The following is a 20336-nucleotide window of genomic DNA, read 5'->3' as shown; positions in this document are numbered from 1 at the left end:
TCGCCATTCCCGCCGCGCCACGCCGCGCCGCACCCTCCCTCCAGCTCCCCGTCGCGCCCTCTGGCAAGGCCTGCTTCTAGGGAGGGGCACAGCCCGGCGGAGCGCGAGTTCGCCGTTCCCTCTCTTTCCAATCAGAACCAGTGAAGGCGGTGAAGGTCCTGTGTGAGTGCTTGGAGGGGGTTGGAGGATGGATGGTGGCTAACAGATTGAGGTTGAATCCTGACAAGACAGAAGTACTGTGCTGGGGGGACAGGAGGCGGGCAGGTGTGGAGGACTCCCTGGTCCTGAATGGGGCAACTGTGCCCCTGAAGGGCCAGGGGCGCAGCCTGGGAATCATTTTGGACCAACAGCTGTCTATGGAGGCTCAGGTTAATTCTGTGTCCAGGGCAGCTGTCTACCAGCTCCATCTGGTACGCAGGCTGAGACCCTACCTGCCTGCAGACTGCCTCACCAGAGTGGTGCATGCTCTCGTGATCTCTCGCTTGGAATACTGCAATGCGCTCTATGTGGGGCTACCTTTGAAGGTGACCCGGAAACTACAACTAATCCAGAATGTGGCAGCTAGACTCAGGGGCGTCTTTCCCCTTGGGCTGAGTGGCACCCTGGGCCATGTTGCCTGCCCAGCAGGGGCGCATTGAGGAGGCACATGGAACCACCCGCGTGTCCGCTTCCTCTGCTTCGCTCCTTTCCCGGTGGCGGTGGTGGCGGCGGAGCTGCCTCCGTCAAGGGGCTGTGCCCCCACCTGCTCAGCCCAGCCCAGCTGCCCAACGCTGCACGCTCCTTGGGGTGCAGATTGCCGTGCCTCCAACAAAGCCACCTCGAAGGCGGGGAGGGGTACCTGGAACCATAGTTTTTGGTCTGTTTTTTTAAAATCCTGGTACATCGCTCATGCAAAGAAAAGATCCTGCACTGCGTGTCTCAGGCCTGATCGATCAACTTTGGCAGACGCAGTAAGGCTGTTGTTTATAGAGAAAGTACCATAAACAGAGAAGCAACTCCACACGAGGCAGGCTTTGGAAGGTGAAATAGCAAAAGGTTTATTTGGTAACGCTTTGTCGGAATGCCACTTGATTCGCAAGGACACGTCAATTGCAGCATTTTCATTTTAAACCGTTCTCTCAAAGTGAGGCTCCACTTTTCCAAATGCCCCTGCGAGGCAGGGACAACCACCCACCCACCCACCAGCCTGGGAAAACCAAGACTATGGACCACAGCATGTTCTGGTCAGGGCCCGCCTGTCAGAGCCAGTGTCATATGCCATTGGTTTGCCTGGGTGTCGAGGACATACCCATCCATCCGCAGCCCTTGTATGCAAGAAAATGAATCATGTGATATAGAAAAATATGGGGGAGAAATATCCACTGTGCAAAGCACAACCTGCCCGCATCCTTCACTTCCCTAACTTTGCCTATGGGGGCCGCTATTTTCAAGGGTTGCCCAACTGGGCCGTTGAGCAGAGATGAGTCGGAAGGCACGTTGGTCTCTGTTTTGAAACATAGAATTGTAGAATTGGAGGGGACCATTAGAGTCATCTAATCCAACCCCCTGAAATTCAGGAATCTTGCCCAACATGAGGCTCGAACCCATGACCCTGAGATTAAGGGTCTCATGCTCTACCAACTGAGCTATCCAGCAACAGAGGCTGTAATTTTGGAGCTGGCAGTCCTTCAGTCTTGATTACCTATGCCAGTTTCCCCCAACTTGCTGCCCTCCAGACTCCAGCTCCCATCTTCTTCCCAAAGTTCAGGGATGGTGGGAGTTGCAATCCCAAACATCTGGAAGGCAACAAGGTTGAGGAAAGCTGTACTTGAAGGGAGGCCAGTACTGTTTGTGTGAATCTGGTCATTATAATGAAGTCAGGCACCCACCGAACCAAAATAACAACATTTATTTATTGTGACATTGGCACTTGGCTGTCAAGGAACCATTTTGTTAGCACCAATGTGGTGAACCTTTAGCCCGCCAGACATTGATGAACCACAACTACCATCAGCCCCAGCAAGCAGAGCCAGCGACCAGGGATGATGGGATGATGGGAGTTGTAGTGCAGTAACATGAGGAGGTTCCCCATACCTGAGTTCAGGGATGTTCTTGATGGATTTCATCATTTTATTAAGGGGTGCCCTTGTGGGGATTTCTCTTGCTTGCTGTTCTTTGATCCCTTGACTACCTTGTCAGTCCTTGAGAGTGTTCTTGCCCTTTTAAGAGTTCTATGGAAGGAAGTTTTCTTTTTCTGGGATACGTGAGACTTTTCCCAGAAGAGTGCTATACTCATGGAAGAAGTTACAGTGGTACCTCGGTTTATGAACACAATTGGTTCCGGAAGTCTGTTCATAAACTGAAGCGTTCATAAACTGAAGTGAACTTTCCCATCGAAAGTAATGGAAAGTGAATTAATCCGTTCCAGATGGGTCTGCGGCATTCGTAAACTGAAAATTCGTAAACCGAGGTTCCACTGTACACCTAATGGCCTGGCTTCTTCCATGTCCATCGTCAAGGGACAGCAGCTCTCTCAAGTTCTGGCCCTGTGGATGGGATTTATACCTACCCCTCCATCTCTGTTCAGCTTTCCTTCAACTGACACCAACTCCTGACAAATCATTGAAAATCCACATGCAGGTTAGACCTTTGGTAACTCGATTCATACACTATATATTGGCTGATAATCAAGAGGAAGGCAAAACGGACTTGCTCGCCTATGGACAAATGGCATGGCTTTGAACTGGGATTTAATGTGACTTCAGGACTCAGCCAGAACCATTTTTTTTCAGTGTCAGGGTTTGACCCTGGGACATGTGAAGGAATGAGGAATGAGAGTTTCTTTGTGCATGGGCAGGGTGCTGAACGGCTACAACCAGCCTCTGCACATCTGAGCTTAAAGGGAACGGCTTTTGGGAGAGGCATGTATAGGTGCGCTTAAACCGAAAGAGGTCGCTTTAGAAATTCAGCAACATTTCTTACATGTTCATAATAAGTAGAACTTTAAAATATATGCACCTTGATTTTAGGAAAAGGGGGTTTTAAGTGCTCATGCTCACAATGTAAAAAAAAGAAAAAGAAAATAACACTTGCAACTGTAAGTATCTTATTTTTCCTTGTTTTAATAATTTCAATGGGGGGTGTGACATAAAAATTCCGCACCGGGTACCACCTGACCTTGCTATGCCATTGGGTCAACAACTCTGGGAAACGGAGGGGGGTGGGGCGCTGGAGGGATCTTTGCACTACGGCGCTGGATATGCTTAAGACGGCCCTGGCTAGACTGGTGACTGGGAGTGGCCACTGAGACCACGTACCGCCAGTCTTGAAAGACCTACATTGGCTGTGCCCCTGGGCATTATAAGTGATTTGACAGCTGTAGCGCGGCAAAAAGGCAAAGAAGATCAGCTGTCAGCCTTCTTGCCGAGATACAGTTGGTTCCCCTTTGCGTTACGCTGGTCTCCGCAACTGGCAGAGACCAGCGGAACACAAAGGAGAACCAGCTGTAGCGCGGCATGAAGGCAAAGGAAGATCAGCTTCTCACGCTGACAGCTGATCTCCCTTTGCTTTTTTCTCCACGCTACAGCTGGTTCCCCTTTTTTTGCCACTCGCCGCCGCTTCGTCTTTCTATGGCTGCGCTTCGCAAGATGAAGCGGCGTTCATAGAAAACCTCGTCATCTTGCGAGTCCCTCATGCAAAGCAAAAAGCTTTCGCCTTGCGAGTTTTGTCTTGCACAAGGCATTCGTCTTGCGAGGTACCACTGTACTTAAAATATTATTATTAATATTATTATTATTTTATTTATACCCCGCCTATCAGGCTGGGTTTCCCCAGCCACTCTAGGCGGCTTCCAACAGAAAAATGAAATAAAAAAATCAATTAAACATTAAAAGCCTCCCTAAACAGGGCTGCCTTCAGATGTCTTCTGGTAGCTGTTTTTCTCTTTGACATCTGATGGGAGGGCGTTCCACAGGGTGGGTGCCACCACCAAGAAGGCCCTCTGCCTGGTTCCCTGCAACTTGGCTTCTCGCAACGAGGGAAATGCCAGAAGGCCCTTGGTACTGGACCTCAGTGTCCGGGCAGAACGATGGGGGTGGAGACACTCCTTCAGGTATACTGGACCGAGGCCATTTAGGGCTTTAAAGGTCAGCACCAACACTTTGAACTGTGCTCGGAAACGTACTGGGAGCCAATGTAGATCTTTCAAGACTGGTGTTATTGTGGTCTCGGCGGCCGTTCCCAGCCACCAGTCTAGCTGCCGCATTCTGGATTAGTTGTAGTTTCCGGGTCACCTTCAAAGGTAGCCCCACGTAGAGCGCATTGCAGTAGTCCAAGTGGGAGATAACCGGAGCATGCACCACTCCGGCGAGACAGTCTGCAGGCAGGTAGGGTCTCAGCCTGCGTACCAGATGGAGCTGATAGACAGCTGCCCTGGACACAGAATTGACCTGTGCCTCCATGGACAGCTGTGAGTCCAAAATGACTCCCAGGCTGCCCCCCTGGTCCTTCAGGGGCACAGTTACCCCATTCAGGACCAGGGAGTCCTCCACACCTGCCCACCTCCTGTCCCCCACAAACAGTACTTCTGTCTTGTCAGGATTCAACCTCAATCTGTTAGCCGCCATCCATCCTCCAACCGCCTCTAGGCACTCACACAGGACCTTCACCGCCTTCACTGGTTCTGATTGGAAAGAGAGGTAGAGCAGGGTATCATCCGCATACTGATGAACACCCAGCCCAAACCCCCTGATGATCTCTCCCAGCGGCTGCATGTAGATGTTAAAAAGCTTGGGGGAGAGGACAGAGCCCTTAGGCACCCCACAAGTGAGAGCCCAGGGGTCCAAACACTCATCCCCCACCACCACTCTCTGAACACGGCCCAGGAGGAAGGAGCAGAACCACTGTATGACAGTGCCCCCAGCTCCCAACCCCTCTAGACGGTCCAGAAGGATGTTATGGTCGATGGTGTCAAAAGCCGCTGAGAGATCCAGCAGAACTAGAAAACAGCTCTCACCTTTGTCCCTAGCCCTCCGGAGATCATCAACCGGTGCGACCAAGGCAGTTTCAGTCCCATGATGAGGCCTGAATCTCGACTGGAAGGGATCCAAATGGTCCGCTTCTTCCAGGCGTGCCTGGAGTTGTTCAGCAACCACTCGCTCAATCACCTTGCCCAAGAATGGAAGATTTGAGACTGGGCGATAGTTGGCCATATTGGCCGCATCTAAAGATGGTTTTTTAAGAAGCGGTTTAATAACCGCCTCTTTCAGCGGGTCTGGGAAGGCTCCCTCACAGAGAGAAGCATTCACCAACCCGTAAAGCCCATCGCCCAGCCCTTCCCGGCTAGCTTTTATAAGCCAGGATGGGCAAGGATCAAGGAAACAGGTGGTTGGTTTCACTCGTCCAAGCAGCCTGTCCACATCCTCGGAGGTAACAGAATGGAATTGATCCCACACAACTGGACTAGACAGGACTCTAGCACTCTCCCGCCCCGGCCCTGCTCCCACGGTGGAGTTTACCTCTTCCTGAATCTGAGCAACTTTATCTGCAAAATTGTTTTGCAAAATCGTTGCAGGAGATCATGCGGCCCGTACTGGGCCCCGATGGAGCAGGTGGTTCCACTAAACTGCGAACCACCTGAAAAAGTCTCCTGCTGCTGTTTTCTGCAGATGCAATAGAGGCGGTGAAGAAAGTCTTCTTCGCCGTCGCTACCGCCACTTGGTAGGCTCGACATTGAGCTCTAACCTGTGTCCGGTCAGCTTAAGAATGAGTTATCCGCCACCAGCGCTCTAACCGTCTCAACGATTGTTTCATTGCCCTCAGATCCATGGAGAACCACAGGGCTGTCCGGGCTCTATGCAATTGGAGAGGGCGCTTCGGAGCCAAACAGTCAATAGCCCTGGTTAACTCTACATTCCATCAGGCCACCAGGGAATCGGCTGAAAGGCCATCAACATGGGATAAAACATCCCCTACCACTCTCTGGAAACCATTTTGATCCATTAAGTAGCGGGGGCGGACCAAACAAATTGGTCCACCTCCATAGAGAGGGGAAGAGTTGTGGAGAAGTCCAGTTGCACCAGGTAGTGATCTGACCATGGCACTTCTTTAGTTTCGCTTTTACTTAGTGTCAGATCACCAACATCCATACCGTGTTTCTCACATTTTAAGACGTGCCTATAAAATAAGCCATGGCACGATTTTCTCAAGGCAATAAAATATAAGGCATCCCCCCAAAATAAGACATGCTGGGGAATCGGTACTATATCGTGCTGGGAGCTGGTTTAGATGGCGCTTCCGTAAGGAACAGGAAAAGGAAGATGCCAGCCCTTGCCGGAAGCGGATGTGAAACGTGCGCCGCGTGGAGCTCAGATGCAGCGGGAGCCGGCAGAAGCTGCAGCACGTCCCGCACCGAGCCCCAACCCAGCAGGACCCTGCACGATCCGCAGCGCGTGCCGCGCCAAATCCCGACCCAGCGGGACCCGGCAAGAACAGCAGCACGCTCCTGCCAGGTCCCGCCCCCGGGTTGGGGCGCAGCACGTGATGCAGCTCTTGCCGCGTCCCGCCGCCGGGTTCCCAGCAGCGTGCCCTACTGAAACGCCAACAAAGCGCCCAGCAGCGCAGGAGCAGGAGCAGCCAGTTCCGGGCACCAAGCCGCAGCAGGAAGAGGTGGTAATTTTTAAAAAATAAGACACCCCCGAAAATAAGCCATAGGCTTATTTTCTTAAGTAAAATAAATTTAAGACGGTGTCTTAAAATGTGAGAAACACGGTACTTGATCTGTCAATATTTTCATCTTCTGCCGTTCGCGTTTTTTTAACCCTGGTGTCGCCAGAAAGCTGTGGATCCTTGATTTTTGTAGTGAAGGCTATGCTGTGTGATTTGAGGGTGAGTTCGGGGAGGCCCCATGCAAAAAGGTGAGGATCCGTGAGGATCCGTGAGGATCCGTGAGGATCCGTGCTTCACAACCACGTTTTTTGGGCCTCGGTGTCACCAGGAAGCTGTGGATCCTTGATTTTTGTGGTGCAGTCTGTACCCCTGGGCATGATATGTGATTTGAGGGTGAATTTGGGGGGGCTCCATGAAAATAGGTCAAGATTCGCGAGGATCCGTGAGGATCCGTACTTCAAAACTACGTTTTTGGGCCTCGGTGTCACCAGGAAGCTGTGGAACCTTGATTTTTGTTGTGCAGGCTGTACCCCTGGGCATGATATGTGATTTGAGGGTGAATTTGGAGGGGGCCCATGCAAAAAGGTGAAGATTCGTGAGGATCCGTGCTTCAAAACTATGTTTTTGGGCCACGGTGTCGCCAGGAAGCTGTGGATCCTTGATTTATGTGGTGCAGGCTGTACCCCTGGCCATGATATGTGATTTGAGGGTGAATTTGGAGGGGGGCCATGCAGAAAGGCAAAGATTCGTGAGGATCCGTGAGGATCCGTACTTCAAAACTATGTTTTTGGCCACGGTGTCACCGGGAAGCTGTGGATCCTTGATTTTTGTGGTGCAGGCTGTACCCCTGGGCATGATATGTGATTTCAGGGTGAATTTGGGGGGGCCCCATGCAGAAAGGTGAAGATTCGTGAGGATCCGTGAGGATCCGTGCTTCAAAACCACGTTTTTGGGCCACGGTGTCGCCAGGAAGCTGTGGATCCTTGATTTTTGTGGTGCAGGCTGTACCCCAGGGCATGATATGTGATTTAAGGGTGAATTTGGAGGGGGCCCATGCAAAAAGGTGAAGATTCGTGAGGATCCATGCTTCAAAACTATGTTTTTGGGCCACGGTGTCGCCAGGAAGCTGTGGATCCTTGATTTTTGTGGTGCAGGCTGTACCCCAGGGCATGATATGTGATTTGAGGGTGAATTTGGAGGGGGCCCATGCAGAAAGGCAAAGATTCGTGAGGATCCGTGAGGATCCGTACTTCAAAACTATGTTTTTGGCCACGGTGTCACCGGGAAGCTGTGGATCCTTGATTTTTGTGGTGCAGGCTGTACCCCTGGGCATGATATGTGATTTCAGGGTGAATTTGGGGGGGCCCCATGCAGAAAGGTGAAGATTCGTGAGGATCTGTGAGGATCCGTGCTTCAAAACCACGTTTTTGGGCCACGGTGTCGCCAGGAAGCTGTGGATCCTTGATTTTTGTGGTGCAGGCTGTACCCCTGGGCATGATATGTGATTTCAGGGTGAATTTGGGGGGGCCCCATGCAGAAAGGTGAAGATTCGTGAGGATCCGTACTTCAAAACTATGTTTTTGGCCACGGTGTCGCCAGGAAGCTGTGGATCCTTGATTTTTGTGGTGCAGGCTGTACCCCTGGCCATGATATGTGATTTGAGGGTGAATTTGGAGGGGGCCCATGCAAAGAGGTGAAGATTCGTGAGGATCCGTGCTTCAAAACCACGTTTTTGGGCCACGGTGTCGCCAGGAAGCTGTGGATCCTTGATTTATGTGGTGCAGGCTGTACCCCTGGGCATGATATGTGATTTGAGGGTGAACTTGGGGGGCCCCATGCAAAAAGGTGAAGATCCGTGAGGATTCGTGCTTCAAAACCACGTTTTTGGGCCACGGTGTCGCCAGGAAGCTGTGGATCCTTGATTTTTGTGGTGCAGGCTGTACCCCTGGGCATGATATGTGATTTTAGGGTGAATTTGGGGGGGCCATGCAAAAAGGTGAAGATTCGTGAGGATCTGTGAGGATCCGTGCTTCAAAACCACGTTTTTGGGGCACGGTGTCTCCAGGAAGCTGTGGATCCTTGATTTTTGTGGTGCAGGCTGTACCCCTGGCCATGATATGTGATTTGAGGGTGAATTTGGGGGGCCCCATGCAAAAAGGTGAAGATCCGTGAGGATCCGTGCTTCAAAACCACGTTTTTGGGCCACGGTGTCGCCAGGAAGCTGTGGGTCCTTGATTTTTGTGGTGCAGGCTGTACCCCTGGGCATGATATGTGATTTGAGGGTGAATTTGGGGGGGGGGCTCCATTCAAATAGGTGACGATTCGTGAGGATCCGTGAGGATCCGTGCTTCAAAACCACGTTTTTGGGCCACGGTGTCGCCAGGAAGCTGTGGGTCCTTGATTTTTGTGGTGCAGGCTGTACCCCTGGGCATGATATGTGATTTGAGGGTGAATTTGGGGGGGGGGCTCCATGCAAATAGGTGAAGATTCGTGAGGATCCGTGAGGATCCGTGCTTCAAAACCACGTTTATGGGCCACGGTGTCGCCAGGAAGATGTGGATCCTTGATTTTTGTGGTGCAGGCTGTGCCCCTGGGCATGATATGTGATTTGAGGGTGAGTTATGGGTGGCCCAATGCAAAAAGCGTGATGTTCCGTGAGGATCCGTGCTTCGAAATCACGTTTTTGCGCCATTGCGACCCCACGAAACAGTGGGTGCGTGATTTTTTTGGTGCTGCCTACAGAGTAAGACATAGTTTACAGTATCATGGTGGTTTTTTTTTAATTTGAATGAAAAAATCATATGAATTCATGAGGATCCGTAAGGATCCGTGCTTCAAAACCATGTTTTTGGGCCACGGTGTCGCCGGGAAGTTGTGGATCCTTGATTTTTGTGGTGCAGGCTGTACCCCTGGCCATGATATGTGATTTGAGGGTGAATTTGGAGGGGGGCCATGCAGAAAGGCAAAGATTCGTGAGGATCCGTGAGGATCCGTACTTCAAAACTATGTTTTTGGCCACGGTGTCACCGGGAAGCTGTGGATCCTTGATTTTTGTGGTGCAGGCTGTACCCCAGGGCATGATATGTGATTTAAGGGTGAATTTGGAGGGGGCCCATGCAAAAAGGTGAAGATTCGTGAGGATCCATGCTTCAAAACTATGTTTTTGGGCCACGGTGTCGCCAGGAAGCTGTGGATCCTTGATTTTTGTGGTGCAGGCTTTACCCCAGGGCATGATATGTGATTTGAGGGTGAATTTGGAGGGGGCCCATGCAGAAAGGCAAAGATTCGTGAGGATCCGTGAGGATCCGTACTTCAAAACTATGTTTTTGGCCACGGTGTCACCGGGAAGCTGTGGATCCTTGATTTTTGTGGTGCAGGCTGTACCCCTGGGCATGATATGTGATTTCAGGGTGAATTTGGGGGGGCCCCATGCAGAAAGGTGAAGATTCGTGAGGATCTGTGAGGATCCGTGCTTCAAAACCACGTTTTTGGGCCACGGTGTCGCCAGGAAGCTGTGGATCCTTGATTTTTGTGGTGCAGGCTGTACCCCTGGGCATGATATGTGATTTCAGGGTGAATTTGGGGGGGCCCCATGCAGAAAGGTGAAGATTCGTGAGGATCCGTACTTCAAAACTATGTTTTTGGCCACGGTGTCGCCAGGAAGCTGTGGATCCTTGATTTTTGTGGTGCAGGCTGTACCCCTGGCCATGATATGTGATTTGAGGGTGAATTTGGAGGGGGCCCATGCAAAGAGGTGAAGATTCGTGAGGATCCGTGCTTCAAAACCACGTTTTTGGGCCACGGTGTCGCCAGGAAGCTGTGGATCCTTGATTTATGTGGTGCAGGCTGTACCCCTGGGCATGATATGTGATTTGAGGGTGAACTTGGGGGGCCCCATGCAAAAAGGTGAAGATCCGTGAGGATTCGTGCTTCAAAACCACGTTTTTGGGCCACGGTGTCGCCAGGAAGCTGTGGATCCTTGATTTTTGTGGTGCAGGCTGTACCCCTGGGCATGATATGTGATTTGAGGGTGAACTTGGGGGGCCCCATGCAAAAAGGTGAAGATCCGTGAGGATTCGTGCTTCAAAACCACGTTTTTGGGCCACGGTGTCGCCAGGAAGCTGTGGATCCTTGATTTTTGTGGTGCAGGCTGTACCCCTGGGCATGATATGTGATTTTAGGGTGAATTTGGGGGGGCCATGCAAAAAGGTGAAGATTCGTGAGGATCTGTGAGGATCCGTGCTTCAAAACCACGTTTTTGGGGCACGGTGTCTCCAGGAAGCTGTGGATCCTTGATTTTTGTGGTGCAGGCTGTACCCCTGGCCATGATATGTGATTTGAGGGTGAATTTGGGGGGCCCCATGCAAAAAGGTGAAGATCCGTGAGGATCCGTGCTTCAAAACCACGTTTTTGGGCCACGGTGTCGCCAGGAAGCTGTGGGTCCTTGATTTTTGTGGTGCAGGCTGTACCCCTGGGCATGATATGTGATTTGAGGGTGAATTTGGGGGGGGGGCTCCATTCAAATAGGTGACGATTCGTGAGGATCCGTGAGGATCCGTGCTTCAAAACCACGTTTTTGGGCCACGGTGTCGCCAGGAAGCTGTGGGTCCTTGATTTTTGTGGTGCAGGCTGTACCCCTGGGCATGATATGTGATTTGAGGGTGAATTTGGGGGGGGGGGCTCCATGCAAATAGGTGAAGATTCGTGAGGATCCGTGAGGATCCGTGCTTCAAAACCACGTTTATGGGCCACGGTGTCGCCAGGAAGATGTGGATCCTTGATTTTTGTGGTGCAGGCTGTGCCCCTGGGCATGATATGTGATTTGAGGGTGAGTTATGGGTGGCCCAATGCAAAAAGCGTGATGTTCCGTGAGGATCCGTGCTTCGAAATCACGTTTTTGCGCCATTGCGACCCCACGAAACAGTGGGTGCGTGATTTTTTTGGTGCTGCCTACAGAGTAAGACATAGTTTACAGTATCATGGTGGTTTTTTTTAATTTGAATGAAAAAATCATATGAATTCATGAGGATCCGTAAGGATCCGTGCTTCAAAACCATGTTTTTGGGCCACGGTGTCGCCGGGAAGTTGTGGATCCTTGATTTTTGTGGTGCAGGCTGTACCCCTGTGCATGATATGTGATTTGAGGGTGAATTTGGGGGGGACCCATGCAAATAGGTGAAGATTCATGAGGATCCGTGCTTCAAAACCACGTTTTTGGGCCACGGTGTCGCCAGGAAGCTGTGGATCCTTGATTTTTGTGGTGCAGGCTGTACCCCTGGGCATGATATGTGATTTGAGGGTGAATTAGGGGGGGTCCCATGCAAAAAGCGTGGGGTTCCATGAGGATCCGTGCTTCAAAACCACGTTTTTGTGCCATTGCGACCACACGAAACAGTGGGTGCGTGATTTTTTTGGTGGTGCCTATAGACTAAGATGTGGTCTAGAGTATTATGGTGGTTTTATTTTGTTTCTATATAAAAATCATATGAATTCATGAGGATCCGTGCCTCGGAACCACGTTTTTGTGTTGCTGCAGGGCAGCAAAGTTTTGGATCCACGTTTTTTATAGTCCAGTCTGTAGTCGTGGCTTCCAGATGTGATATGACACTGGATTTGTTGGAGTTGTTTTAAAAAAAGTGGAGGATCCATGAGGATCCGTGTAGATCCGCGTTTTACCTTCTTCCCCGCCGCGCTGCCGCCGCGTGGTTTCTGTTCTCATCCTGAAGCAAAGTTCTTAACCCAAGGTACTATTTCTGGGTTAGTGGAGTCTGTAACCTGAAGCGTCTGCAACCTGAAGCATCTGTAACCCGAGGTACCACTGTATACACACCAAGCAAGCCCTCAAGAAGCGGCGAAGTGACTCCCCCAGGTAGCCTCAGTGTGCATGGCCCCGCGGCTGTCAGTCCGTGCACGAGCCTGTCCTAAAAACTCTGCCCAAAACCATCCGATTTATAGGTAACTAGCCTGTGTGGCTTGCCCGACTTGCTATGTACAGATTATTCATTAGCCCCACCCTCAATGCTTCACTTTCTCAAAACAGTGCCCAACAACAAAGAAGCTACCTAGCACCAGAGGCGGAGCTAGCTGCTCCGGCACCCTGAGTGACCCACAGGGGCAGCGCTAGCCACCCACGGCGGTGCACCGGCAGTTCCAAGGGGGTGCGCTAGTGGCAGGGAGCGTCCCAGGGTGGCACGCCAGGGGTGGCACGTGTCCTGGGGGGGCACCGCCGATGGCGATATCACCCCCCTCAGGGATGACACAAGGGGCGGGCCGCCCCCCACCTTTCTCCACTATTGCCTAGCACTATCACTTCCTCCCAATTGATTAGGACATTAAAGGCTGTTCTCATCAAACAACTTAACAAGAGAGAAGAGGAAGGAACAGAGACAGGAAGGGCAACCGTGTTAGGTCACTAACTCCTCGATAAACAACTTATCTTCTGGATAGATTGCCCATACAACCTAGTACTGCAACCTCACCTTATTAAGTACAATTGCAACTGTGTGGTCTTTAACTAGGGTGTCCCTTTTAATATCATTTTCTCTTTTCCTGCCCTCTGCTTGCTCGCCTGGGACAATTCTCGCCTACTAAACATTTTATAGCTTCCTCCAGTCTCCCATTGCTAGGGTGCAAGGATGCCAACTTGAATAAAATGTTGAGGGGGCCCAGGTCAGCCCCACCCCATGACTGTGGGTGCCAGCAGCCATATTTTCTTTATATATTTTCTTTATAGCCATATTTTCCCTACCTCTCTCCACCTGGTTTAGGGCTGCCCAGGACTCTCTCCTGCTGTGAGTGCCCACAGGCCCTGTCCCTACCTCTCTCCACCTGGTTTAGGGCGGGGCCTGGAAGGCCTCATAAAGGACTGCTGCCGCTGCTCTGCTGCTGGTGCTGCCCAGGACTCTCTCCTGCTGTGAGTGCCCACAGGCCCTGTCCCTGCCTCCTTCCACCTGGTCTAGGGCGGGGCCTGGAAGGCCTCATAAAGGACTGCTGCCGCTGCTCTGCTGCTGGTGCTGCCCAGGACTCTCTCCTGCTGTGAGTGCCCACAGGCCCTGTCCCTGCCTCCTTCCACCTGGTCTAGGGCGGGGCCTGGAAGGCCTCATAAAGGATTGCTGCCGCTGCTCTGCTGCTGGTGCTGCCCAGGACTCTCTCCTGCTGTGAGTGCCCACAGGCCCTGTCCCTACCTCTCTCCACCTGGTTTAGGGCGGGGCCTGGAAGGCCTCATAAAGGACTGCTGCCGCTGCTCTGCTGCTGGTGCTGCCCAGGACTCTCTCCTGCTGTGAGTGCCCACAGGCCCTGTCCCTGCCTCTTTCCACCTGGTCTAGGGCGGGGCCTGGAAGGCCTCATAAAGGACTGCTGCCGCTGCTCTGCTGCTGGTGCTGCCCAGGACTCTCTCCTGCTGTGAGTGCCCACAGGCCCTGTCCCTGCCTCCTTCCACCTGGTCTAGGGCGGGGCCTGGAAGGCCTCATAAAGGACTGCTGCCGCTGCTCTGCTGCTGGTGCTGCCCAGGACTCTCTCCTGCTGTGAGTGCCCACAGGCCCTGTCCCTGCCTCCTTCCACCTGGTCTAGGGCGGGGCCTGGAAGGCCTCATAAAGGACTGCTGCCGCTGCTCTGCTGCTGGTGCTGCCCAGGACTCTCTCCTGCTGTGAGTGCCCACAGGCCCTGTCCCTGCCTCCTTCCACCTGGTCTAGGGCGGGGCCTGGAAGGCCTCATAAAGGACTGCTGCCGCTGCTCTGCTGCTGGTGCTGCCCAGGACTCTCTCCTGCTGTGAGTGCCCACAGGCCCTGTCCCTGCCTCCTTCCACCTGGTCTAGGGCAGGGCCTGGAAGGCCTCATAAAGGACTGCTGCCGCCGCTCTGCTGCTGGTGCTGCCCAGGGGAACTTGAAACAGCACAGAGTCCTTTTTAAAATGCTTTTTAAAGAATTTTTAATGTTTTTATCTTCTTTGGGGTGGTAGGTGGGAGGGATTTTTAGTTGGGTGTGGGAATCTGTTAAATTTTAGTGTATTTGTAATTTTTATTGTTTTTGGTTTTATTGTTTTATTGTGTTTGGGGTGGTAGGTGGGAGGGATTTTTAGTTGGGGGTGGGAATCTGTTAAATTTTAGTGTATTTGTAATTTTTATTGTTTTTGGTTTTATTGTTTTATTGTCTTTTTTGTGTTCTTCTTTTGTTGAGTTCTTGGCTGTTTTTTAGAGGTTTATTTTGTTTTTAAGGGGAGGGGTCAGGGCTGCCCGGGAGGGGGTCCCAGCAAGCAAAATGGCTGGGGCAGATTCCACAGGGGGGTGTGCACTGGAACAACCGATCTCAGTGGTCACGGGTAGGAGGAGGAGTTACGCTAAGACCAGACCATGTCATTACCGAGGAGGCAGACTTAGTCGTTGTCTGAGGACTATCCCTGCCTCCAGGTCTGGTCCTGACCGGACGGATATTGGAATCAGCAAGGGATACCCACATGACCTGAAGGTGCTGCTGTGCAATGCCAGGTCGATGATGAATAAGACCACCGCCATTCACGACCTGATTGTGGATGGAGGATTTGACCTGGCATGTGTGACAGAGACCTGGTTGGAGGAAGCCGATGGGCCCGTTCTTGGCGCTGCTTGCCCACCAGGTTTCTCTTATGCACAGCAACCCAGGCCATCTGGGCGGGGAGGGGGGGTTGCAGTGATTTTTAGGAAGTCATTAGTTTGCACCAGGCGTCCTATTGGGAAGACCCAGTTCTCTGAGTGCATGTTCTGGAAGTTGGGCAATAGAGGCAGTACAGGATTCCTTTTGGTGTACCGACCTCCCCGCTGCACCAAGGATTCCCTGCCCGAGGTGCTTCAGGTCGTGTCGGATGTGCTCCTGGAGACACCTAGCTTGGTTGTCTTAGGGGATTTTAACATCCATGCCGACACGACCTTACAAGGAGCCGCTCGGGACTTCGTGGAAAGCATGGCCACCATGGGGCTGTCCCTGAATAAGTCTGGCCCAACTCATAGCCGCGGACATGCCTTGGACTTGGTGTTTACCTCTATGGATGTTGGTGATCTGACATTAAGTAAAAGCGAAACAAAAGAAGTGCCATGGTCAGATCACTTTCTGGTGCAACTGGACTTCTCCGCAACCCTTTCCCTCTGCAGGGAGGTGGGACCGATTCGGATGGTCCGCCCCCGCTACTTAATGGATCCAATTGGCTTCCAAAGAGTGGTAGGGGATGTTTTATCCCATGTCGATGGCCTTTCAGCTGATTCCCTGGTGGCCCGCTGGAATGCGGAGTTAACCAGCGCTATTGACTGTCTGGCTCCGAAGCGCCCTCTCAGATTGCATGGAGCCCGGACAGCCCCGTGGTTTTCCCCGGCGCTGAGGGCAATGAAACAGTCGTTGAGACGGCTAGAGCGCCGGTGGCGGAAAATTCATTTTGAATCAGACCGGACACGGGCTAGAGCTCAACTTCGAGCCTACCAAGTGGCAATGGCGACGGCGAAGAGGACCTTCTTCACTGTCTCCATCGCATCTGCAGAAAACAGCAGCAGGAGACTCTTCCAGGTGGTTCGCAATTTAGCGGAACCACCTGCTCCATCCGGGCCCAGTACGGGCCACATGATCTCCTGCAATGATTTTGCAAAGTTTTTTGCAGATAAAGTCGCTCAGATTCGGGAAGAGGTAGACTCCACCGTGGGAGCAGGGCCGGGGCGGGGGAGTGCTAGAGTCCTGTCTAGTCAAGTTTTGTGGGATCAATTTCAATCTGTTACCTCCGAGGATGTGGACAGGCTGCTTAGACGAATGAAACCAACCACCTGTCTCCTTGATCCTTGCCCATCCTGGCTTATAAAAGCTAGCCAGGAAGGGCTGGGCGATGGGCTTCGCGGGTTGGTAAATGCTTCTCTCCATGAGGGAGCCTTCCCAGACCCGCTGAAAGAGGCGGTTATTAAACCGCTTCTTAAAAAACCATCTTTAGATCCGGCCAATATGGCCAACTATCGCCCAGTCTCAAATCTTCCATTCTTGGGCAAGGTGATTGAGCGAGTGGTTGCGGAACAACTCCAGGCACGCCTGGAAGAAGCGGACCATTTGGATCCCTTCCAGTCAGGATTCAGGCCTCATCATGGGACTGAAACTGCCTTGGTCGCACTGGTCGATGATCTCCGGCGGGCTAGGGACAAAGGTAAGAGCTGTTTCCTTGTTCTGCTGGATCTCTCAGCGGCTTTTGACACCATCGACCATAACATCCTTCTGGACCGTCTAGAGGGCTTGGGAGCTGGGGGCACTGTCATGCAGTGGTTCCGCTCCTTCCTCCTGGGCCGTGTTCAGAAAGTGGTGGGGGGGGATGAGTGTTCAGACCCCTGGGCGCTCACTTGTGGGGTGCCTCAGGGTTCTGTCCTCTCCCCCATGCTTTTTAACATCTATATGCAGCCACTGGGAGAGATCATCAGGGGGTTTGGGCTGGGTGTCCATCAGTATGCTGATGATACCCAGCTCTACCTCTCTTTTAAATCAGAACCAGTGAAGGCGGTGAAGGTCCTGTGTGAGTGCTTGGAGGCGGTTGGAGGATGGATGGCGGCTAACAGATTGAGATTGAATCCTGACAAGACAGAAGTACTGTTTGTGGGGGACAGGAGGCGGGCGGGTGTGGAGGACTCCCTGGTCCTGAATGGGGTAACTGTGCCCCTGAAAGACCAGGTGCGCAGCCTGGGAGTCATTTTAGACTCACAGCTGTCCATGGAGGCACAGGTCAACTCCGTGTCCAGGGCAGCTGTTTATCAGCTCCATCTGGTACGCAGGCTGAGTCCCTACCTGCCCACTGACTGTCTCTCCAGAGTGGTGCATGCTCTAGTTATCTCTCGCTTGGACTACTGCAATGCGCTCTACGTGGGGCTACCTTTGAAGGTGACCCGGAAACTACAACTAATCCAGAATGCGGCAGCTAGACTGGTGACTGGGAGCGGCCGCCGAGATCACATAACACCGGTCCTAAAAGACCTACATTGGCTCCCAGTACGTTTCCGAGCACAATTCAAAGTGTTGGTGTTGACCTTTAAAGCCCTAAACGGCCTCGGTCCGGTATACCTGAAGGAGCGTCTCCACCCCCATCGTTCTGCCCGGACACTGAGGTCCAGCTCCGAGGGCCTTCTGGCGGTTCCCTCATTACGAGAAGCCAAGTTACAGGGAACCAGGCAGAGGGCCTTCTCGGTAGTGGCACCCACCCTGTGGAATGCCCTCCCACTAGAGGTCAAAGAGAACAATTACCAGACCTTTAGAAGGCATCTCAAGGCAGCCCTGTTTAGGGAAGCTTTTAATGTTTGATGGATTTCTGTATTTTAGAATTTCTGTTTTTTTTTGGAAGCCGCCCAGAGTGGCTGGGGGAACCCGGCCAGATGGGCGGGGTATAAATAATAAATTATTATTATTATTATTATTATTATTATATTGCTAAACACAAGTCTTCTGAGAATTGGGTGGCATCCCCCAATATGCTCATTTATATGGTCTTTTCTCTCGAATGCTCAAAGCACTTCATATATACCATTGCAACATCACTGTAAAGGCAGGGCAGAATTATTATATTGACAGTGGTACCTCGGGTTAAGAATTTAATTCGTTCTGGAGGTTCGTTCTTAACCTGAAACTGTTCTTAACCTGAGGTACCACTTTAGCTAATGGGGCCTTCTGTTGCCGCCATGCTGCCGCCGCCGCACATTTTCTGTTCTCATCCTGAAGCAAAGTTCTTAACCCGAGGTACTATTTCTGGGTTAGCGGAGTCTGTAACCTGAACCGTCTGTAACTCGAGGTACCACTGCATTTACGTTGTGCCCATCTGTGTGCATGGCACTTCACAAAGAATCAGCAATCTTCCCTCCCAAAGAAAAAATAGTGTGATTCGATACTAGTTTGGGGTAATATTTGTATTTACCCATGCAAAAGGCAGAACTGTCAAATGGATATATCCAGTGAGTGACGTTGCTTCATCAACCAAAGTTAATAGCAATAATGAGCATGGTTCACATAATTCTTTAAAAACGTTCCGCATAAGCTCAAGGATTTTTAGCACAGCCCCGTTATCCCAGTCTGCTGGTGGCATGTGGGGTTGGGAAGGGCCATAGCTTAGGGGCAGAACACATGCCTTACATGCTAAAGGTCCCAGGTTCAAATCCCGCCATCTGTCTGAAACCTCCTGTCTGAAACCCTGGAAAAGTTGCTGCCAGCCAGTGTAGGTAATATGACTTGGTGTTAGGCAGCTTCATATGTCCCTAAGCATGGCATTGCATTTAAAGCCATCTATACGTGAATAAATTTGTTGAAATGTGTAGCAATAGCAGTCTATGCTAGCATCGTTTTACAATACTTTTGGAAAACATGCTAGAACTCTACACACTCTTGAGAGCAAATAATGAAGTATTTATCTGCCACAAATAAAACCATATCACCAAAGCTAATGGGGGTAAGTTTGCTACAGTATTTGGAAGTATCATATATTATCCCTAAATTTAGATTATAGCATGGGTTTTGTTTTTTTAATACTCTCTTGCAATTATTGCTTTTGAAAAAGAAATAAAAGACAGCCCTGTTTAGGGAAGTTTTTAATGTTTGATGTTTTATCATGTTTGTAATATTCTGTTAGGAGCTGCCCAGAGTGGCTGGGGAAACCCAGCCAGAGAGGTGGAGTATTATTATTATTATTATTATTATTATTATTATTATTATTATTATTATGCTGAAAACAATTTTCCTCTTTTTGACATCTCTTCTTTTCATTTGAAGCATGTTGACTTGGTGTAAATCTTTGGGCTGGACATTTTTCACAGCACATGTGAGTTTATTCTTCTCAGCTTTCCCATCTCCAATTTCACTCCGCGTCTTACTTCCTTTTCATTATTTATTTAAAACATTTGTTCCCTTCTGTGTCAGAGGAGCAGAAATGGTAGGGTTTGTTTGTTGTTTTTTTAAAAAAATGCAGAATACATTACAATCCCATACATGTCCATTCAGAAGGAAGTCCCGCTGAACTCAATGGGAATAACACACCAGGGTGATCGTTTTCCAGAATTGTAGCTAGGTAAATAACCTTTAAAAGTAAAAACTCCAGCAGATAGGAATTGTCTGTGTTTGCATCTGTGACTACACGGGAGATAAACTGCAAGAGCTTTGCGGTAGCCTTCTGAGGTTGAACACCCTGAATTGTAGTAGGAGGATGCACACATTTTAATAAAATAAATTAAGCTAAACTTTGGATCATTCCTCTGCACTAGCAGTGCTCAAATTATGGGCTGGTGGTGGAATATGGGGGTTCTTCTGGTCCCCTGACTTTACATACTGCCGTAGTATGCCCAAGTCGCAGAAGCCGCTATTCAGGGGTAGCAAACATACCGTAGTACTTGTCAGCTGTTGCTTTTCTCCCATCAGTCCCAACTGGAATAACCAATGATCAAGGCTTGCGACAGGGTTTCTCAAACTTGGGTCTCCAGCTGTTGTTGGGCTGCTACTCCCATTATATCTCTAGCTAGCAGGGCCCGTGGTCAGGGATGATGGGATGTGTAGTCCAAAAACAGCTTATGGGAATTGTAATCAGTAATATCTGCATTTTGGATACCCTTGATACAAGTGTGGCAGAGACAGGCAGGGGTGAGGCAGTGAAGAAGCCAAGCTGGAAAGCTGTGCTGTTTGAAGTGACGAGGATTAAGGCAAGTTTGCTTTCCCTGTGTCTGCAATTCT

General features: G+C 50.9%; 1 protein-coding gene across 2 annotated transcripts in view; it reads right to left on the bottom strand.

The window, feature by feature from the left end:
* The window catches only part of LOC118079595 (tubulin alpha-1B chain), a 120611-nt gene that overhangs the window by 22593 nt on the left and 77682 nt on the right, over positions 1–20336 (bottom strand). The gene's annotated exons all lie outside the window — the stretch shown is intronic.

Source organism: Zootoca vivipara, chromosome 2 (genome assembly GCF_965207765.1).
Source record: "Zootoca vivipara chromosome 2, rZooViv2.hap1.1, whole genome shotgun sequence".
Taxonomy (NCBI): Eukaryota; Metazoa; Chordata; class Lepidosauria; order Squamata; family Lacertidae; genus Zootoca; species Zootoca vivipara.
Note: the sequence above shows the minus strand (reverse complement) of the source record. Positions and strands in the feature narration are given on the sequence as shown.